The 7099-nt window shown below is 46.2% G+C and overlaps 1 long non-coding RNA gene across 1 annotated transcript; it reads left to right on the forward strand.

Moving 5' to 3' along the window:
• Positions 1 to 3084: 3084 nt before the first annotated feature.
• On the forward strand, positions 3085 to 5423 carry LOC144139092 (uncharacterized). Its single transcript, XR_013316040.1, has 3 exons — positions 3085 to 3317; positions 3803 to 3914; positions 5199 to 5423. It is a non-coding gene; the product is annotated as an uncharacterized LOC144139092 (long non-coding RNA).
• The last annotated feature ends 1676 nt before the right edge of the window (positions 5424 to 7099 follow it).

The raw sequence follows: 7099 nt of genomic DNA on the forward strand, positions 1-7099 counted from the left end.
ATGCTCCCTCTCCAGCTCGGGTTCTTCACGCATGCACACAGGGTTTCTCAAGTGCAATTTTCTGCGTACTCAGGACCACCAGAATTTTGTATCACCTACCCATATAAAGCCTCACTTTAAAAACGAAGACAAAAAATACCGGGCCAATGGGAGCGCGTGGTCCCTGAACGAAACAAATGAAAAAGCCATGAAGTGTCGCGGTTACCACCAACAATTATGGAGCGAAGTGAGGAAGAGGAATGGCGGCGTTCTAATGCAGCCAGGAAGCGAAGCTACAAAATAAGCCGTAATGCAGAACAACCACAACAAAAAATGCGATGGAGGTTATTACACTAGCTAATTCAAAATTTGTGCGACGCGAATTGCACTCTGCTCGCTCGGTCACTACGCACACTTGCTGCGTCTCAGAAAGTGATCGCGTGATCAGCGAATGCACGGCGGCGCGCACAACTCTGCAGTGATCTCGTAGTGCGTCGCCATCGCCGGCCAGGGTGTTGTTGCTAATCGTGTTTGAACCTCCCACCCAAACGTACCGGGGTTCAAAGGAGCGCCAACGGAACAGCGTCTGCTGAAAGTGTCAGGGGAGGGGGGGTGCTCCTTGGTGGCGACGCATGGCGAAAGTGTGAGGCGGAGGTAGTCAGAGCGATGACGCCATAGCTGCGCCTGGCGTCCTTATCCTCACCCTTCACCAGACTCTCCTCTCCGTTTTCTCGCTGTCTTTGCTGCTTCGTTCGTTCACTCGGTTACGCGGACATAGGCGGACGCCGCCACCGCGAAACTAAGGTAGCGGCCTCCAATGGGCTTCGCCCTAAAACAAGCAGGGGATACGGAAGGCCTTGGTGAACAAAGGGCTCTATTAAATACGAAAGAAGCACAATTCATACAAACTCAAAATGTCGATCAGCACGGGAACATGAGCTTCCTTAGGTGGTGAACAAGTTTAAGCTATACGCATTCATAGAGCAGAATGGCACCGTCAACGCGCGCACTCTAGTCATTACCAACTGCAGTAATCGACTAAGCGGCAATCGTTGTAGAGAGATGTACCTCGGAGAAGAATTCAGAAGCGCCTGTACTGTCGGAGATGGATTGTTTTTTTGGCCCGACGTCAGAAAAGCACAGTCAGATGACACTGGAATTCCACGTGAACCATTTTCGACTACTGAGGATAACGTAGAAACAACACAGCAACCAGAACGCAAAAGACATTGGTTAAATATACGTAAATGTTTGATTTGCCCAATTTACAGATGTTTCTCTTCATTTCAATCACGCGTAGTTCCTCTGGAAATTTTGTGTGTAGTTGAGGTTGAAAAATCAGAGTTTGTGTCGTCTCAACTTGGTGCATTCAAGCTCTGTGTTCGCGTTTCGCAGTTCTCCTGATTCTTCAGCGGTGTTGCTCCCTCTCGAACTAAACACTCCAGAACATGACGGAAAACACCACGCTATTACCACAAAATTCCTCACGTGATTTGGGTAAATTTTAAGTAGATCTTGCGTACTTTCTCATTTCATTGACAACTTTTGGGAAAATAGGAGTAAACAACAAAATACAACGTGATGGGTCGTTAGTTCGTGCTCAGTTCTCAGCACCTTGCATTTTATCGACCACACTTACAATATTTTTTCAGGTATACTTTATTAGGGCGCAGAGAGTAATAATTCATAGAAGTCCAAAACATCCAAGACCAGGGAACGTGCCTGCGGTGGTTGTGAGTTTACGTGCCAGCTATAAGTCATCTTCCAAGAATTGAATAACGTCCACGCAAAGCTAGAGCACTTTCTTTGCGCTGCATTAACTTTGTTAACCTAATTATTTTTTATGACAAGCTGGCCAGATGGCTCTCATGCCTGGCTTCCCTGAACGTAGCACCTTAAACAAGCACATTACTAAGTGAAAAGCGCTACCTTAGCAATCTTCTGTTCCAGGGCATTACAACAACTGAAAATTAGATAACATCCTGCATTGTTTTGCTTTAAGGTCAACTGCACACAAAAAGCGAAATATATTTTTAACGTGCAGTACGCATAACCAAACCGACTGTGACATGTCTGATAGCCCTGTCAAATGCAGTGTTAATCAGTTACAAACGTCTAGAATAACTCCGTCGCATACGACGTTGCACCTGCCAGCGAATCGCGCAAACATTCATGAAGTGGAAGTGACATACAGGCTGTCTGGGAGCTTGGTTTTTTGTGAAGCCCGGATAAACGGAGCGCGCTTTTTGAGGGCTGTCTCGGGTGCAAAGCCGTTGCGGGCAGCTTTGTTCCGGCAGGACGTCTTCCCGGCCACTCGCTGACGGACAGAAACGTCCCTCTAGCGTGGCAGCAATGACCGCGCTCTTCTCAATTTCTGTTTCAAAATCGCCGATTTTCGCTGGTCGTTTGCGCCGTGCAAGCGCGTATTTCAGCTGTCATATGTTGTATCTTGCTGTGTTTTGGGGCGGACCGTACGAAAACACATTTTTCAAGTGATCGAAATTCTTAGTGCAGTTGGCATTTAAGAACGCATGTTAGAGTGACAGCTGCAGATAAAAATTTTACAGATCCCCGGCTGATTACCGACAGCTGTCTTTTATGTCTCAGAACTTTGTTATTCAACTTGAGCTTGCCTGGTTGCCAATTTCACTAATTTCTCGAACGTTCGTAAAAAATTTAGTCTGAATGCGAGCTTTACCTCTCCTGTGCTTGCGCGTTGTTTTGTACTGTTACTCAACATTATTTTTCTCATAGTTCTCCTATACATATCCTTAACTCAACAGTCCTCTTCGAATTCGGTTCGCTTAGTCTTTTTCCTAAGCAACAACAAAGCGCTTTTCGTTCCACCCATACAAAAACAATAGAAGTCCTCCGCACATGCCTCCAAGCAACAGTGATCCTCGAGGACCAACAAGCATTGGCCGAAAGTAATTTCAATTGTTTGGTACCAAGAGTTAATCCGACATACAATAGCCTATATTGTCACTTTTCACTTCGAAAAATTTCTCCTACCGCGTTAAGGGTGTTGTTGCAACAATACACAATTTCACCAATTGTATTTCTTCACTGCCTCACTGAGTTGCCTCTATCTTCGCTGTAAAAAAAATTCAGAGTTCGTTACTTTTCACAGCTGCTACATGATAAAAACACATTGAACACAACAGCCTCATTTCGCCAACTTCTAGAGGAACAGCAAAATTCAGGATTAGCTCACCTCGGTGGCTTCAACATGCGTTGTGGCAACGCGTTATGGTTTGGAGCGATTACAGGGATGTTAATCATTTGGGGCCAAATATCTGAAGGAGATATTGGACACGCCACAGTGAGGGTAATACATGGTAAGTGTACTGCTTGCTCTCCTTAAGCGTGGAGCTTTTATAAACGCATGTCAGGCATCAAGCAGAAACAATTTTAGTGTATAGTTTGGCAACGTAATCATTGTCGCCTAACCAATAAACGCAAACAGCACACGAGCAACGTTGTAAGTGTTTCTGTCATTTGCTTATCGGCGGGAATTGTGCGTTTGGAATGCTCCCGTATAGAGTTCAATGCATTATTAAGCGTCTGTGTATGTCAGTTTTTACCATTTTGCGGCAAATGTTTTGTCAACTTCACAAGAGAACCACGCCACAAAGTCATTCCCAATGCAACATGGTGGCGCACGAAATTCCGCCATACCCACTCGAAAATGCAACACTAATTTTTTTAAAGTCAATACACCCTAGGAGTGGTTAGGTTTTCTAGAATTTGTTCTCAATGAAATGGTATTATGAAATTAACGTAATTTAACGCTCAATTTTGCTACTTTGTACAAATTTTTCAGGAAGATGCTATTTTGGTGGCCTTTTAATTCCAAGAAACCATCCCCTAACACTGTACAGGCCCTGCATGGCTGTGGTCTGCCAACCAATCATGAGACAAATTTCGTTTGTTGGGTTTGTGGACCTTTACTTATACATTTTCCTACTGATTGCATGAGATCCTTTAGCAATTTATAAGCATGCATGGGGTTGCCGATTGTGGTAGGCATGCTCTGAGTTCTAACCTTTTGCATAGTCAGTGCTTTGAACAAGGAAGGGAGGTTAGTTTTAATAGCTGCAGGTGTAGGAAAAGAAACAAACGGTTCAGTGCCCTTTAAGTGTCGCCCTTCGATTAGGTCGGATCTTTTAACGCATTTCTTGAGCTAATTTATAAAAATGCGGATTAATTTTCGTCAGGATTATGACATTGGCTTACATTCTTAACTTAAAATGCGTGTACGAAATGGGGAGTGAAATATACGTAATACAAAATGATTTTCATGCTGGCCGAAATTATTTTCAGAATTAGCAGGTGGTTGGTCAAGTGTAAATGCTCAAAACTCATACAAAACTTTTCGGCCGAGGCAAAGGGCACCGTGTACAAACTCTGCATCCGAACCGACGTTTAATCTTCCTCAACTGGAGGCATTTTCCCCATTAGGCTGCTAGATATAGCCGCCAACCATAGGTATAACTGTTTGAAACCAATCCTACGGCCATTTTGCCCACCCGGTGGGCATTTTTTCTCCACTTCCTTTCTGTCTTTTCAAATTCTTTATGTATTTCAATGACCTAGCACATTGTCCCCGTTGCTTTCCGAGGTTTGTTTGACTGCCAACCCTCATTTCTGTCTACATATATACGGTGTGTGTGTGTGTGTGTGTGTGTGTGTGTGTGTGTGTGTGTGTGTGTGTGTGTGTGTGTGTGTGTGTGTGTGTGTGTGTGTGTGTGTGTGTGTGTGTGTGTGTGTGTGCGTGTGTGTGTGTGTGTGTACAACATAATTGTATGGGCCAAGGGATTCCGTAAGAACACACACCAAACGTGCAGTCCCTTATTGGCAGTGCTATTTGGCCTCTTCGAGGTGCTTTGCAGTGCGGAATAAGGTAATTTACGCTTTTTTTTCTAATACAGGGGAAAAGAAATGAAAGTCCAGAAAAAATCCGCCGTGCTCGAAAGCAATTTCTCGACTTTGTTTTCTTTATCCCCATGTCACGAAAAAAGGCAATAACCTTATTCGGCGGTACAAAGCACCTACAAGAAGCCGAATAGCACTGCGCGTCCATTTTTTACCTGGTCGTACAACTGGCTTTCTTTTCTTAAAAGATAGTCTTCGAATACATTTCTAGCAATGTCCAAACTGTTTGCCCGAATTAGCAGACGAGTAACGATTTCTTTTGTCTTGTCTTTTTTTTTCAACAGCTGCGGGGCAGTAGCAGTGAAACCAGGCTGCTGGCTACAGTACGGCCGCGGGAACTATCCTGCGTGTTGCCCACGGCTCGTGTGCGGAGTGACGAAGCTGCCGAATTCGAAGCTGCTTGGTGGTTCCTACGTGGCCGTTGTGTTTCAAAACGCAAACTAAGTGCTATAACGCCACATTAGTTATTTTCCACTTGCGTTGCTTCCCTGAAAAAATGTTTCACAAACCCAGATTCTTTTGGTCATAAAATATTTTGCCGTATTATGATAATGCCTCTCTTTTGACGTATTTTTGAAGTAGCACAAAACACACAAGGAGCACTGGGCTTCCTGTTCAAATCGGTTCCTGTTCCCGGCATGATGACGTCTCTCGTTTTTCGTATTAGACTGTGGACCAGCAAATTACGAGAATTGTCTTCCACTGCGTAAGCATTTTAAAGCCTCCGACATTCCCTGTTAGCATTGAAGGAACACCATCAAGGGGACAGCATCTTTTGCTTTGCTATTTGCTTTTCTTCAGTTAATCCTATGATAGCGCTGGTGTAGGCGTGCCTTTGCGAGTGATTTCATCAGTTATTTTTTGTTCTTTCGGGTCGACACTTCTTTTCGGAGCTTTTACCGCCAGCAGCAGCGGCCTAAATTAGATACACCCCTGCGGCATTTAGTTCGTTCGTTTAAGGTTTACGTATATATACATACGATGAACGCTGGGTAAATTCGCCGCGCCATCTACAGTATGCGCCATGAGCGTAACCCTCCGTCTCCCCTCCTCCCAGCCGCCGCCTCCGCCGTGTTCGGAGTTTGTTGCCCCGCACGCCACGAAAAAACCGTTGGCTGGTAGAGCTAGAAAGTTTTGCTTAAAAAAATAAAGGACCGAACCATGTATGTCGTTACAAATTACCGAGTGAAACTATTACGCCGTCATTTGGTTCGACACGTCCCCGGAACTACATATGATTGACAGGGTCACAGTTCAAACAAATGCGTAACACTACTGCGTCTTAGAGCCTGCCTGTGTCCACCGTATTGGCGGCGGGACCGGCTGTGTAGCGTTTGAAGGGAACTCTGTCCGGTCCTACCCCGCGTTTCTACTACTACTGTGGCTTCTCTTTATTTCGGCGTGTCTAATGCGGCTCCCAACACCAACACTACAGACTTTTTACTGCTTTTAGATGCAACGCATCTCTTTCACCCGCCTTGTCCCTACGGCGTAGTGCGGCGGCGTCCGCATGCCTCCCCCATTTTCCTCGCCGCGCCAGCTGCGCGCTAGCGCCGCCTCTCACTTCAGCGCAATCTGCGTGTTAGCGCTCGGCTGCGCTCGCTCCGTCGCCGTGCCAGCTGTGCGTGGGTGCGGGTTAACACATGCGCATTCGCTGCTCTGCGCTGCTCTCTCTCATTCCCCTCACCGTACTTATAATCGCGGTAACTGCGCCACTCCGCTCAGTCGTTCCGCCTGCGCTCCTCCGATGACATCCTCCGGTGACCGCAAACGTCCGCGCAACCGTAAAATTTACGCCATCTTCCCGCGAGGGGAATCATGGGGTACAGGCGACGCATCGGGGTGAACATGCCGCGTAAATAGGACACACAACAACAGCAATCCACACGCTAACATAACGGAAACGTAACGTCAACCCCCGATGCGTCGCATCTACCCCATGGTTCCGCCCGCGGGAAGATGGTGTAAATTTTCACCCAATTGCGGTCGCGTCGCACCCTCTCCACGTTTTTAGGATACATACGGATACATATTATTCACGACATAATCTTCTGGTGGCTCAGCCGCCATCTATTGGGGACATGCATTTCCGACTCATCCGAATTGAAAGCCGTCATTAGTGGTTCAGCAGCGATCCACTGCAAACTAGCGACTCATTAGGGACCCACCTGTGCGTCACGACTTG

Source organism: Haemaphysalis longicornis, unplaced genomic scaffold (genome assembly GCF_048455015.1).
Source record: "Haemaphysalis longicornis isolate Haplotype H1 unplaced genomic scaffold, Haemaphysalis longicornis Haplotype H1 scaffold_5, whole genome shotgun sequence".
In the NCBI taxonomy this organism is placed as follows: domain Eukaryota; kingdom Metazoa; phylum Arthropoda; class Arachnida; order Ixodida; family Ixodidae; genus Haemaphysalis; species Haemaphysalis longicornis.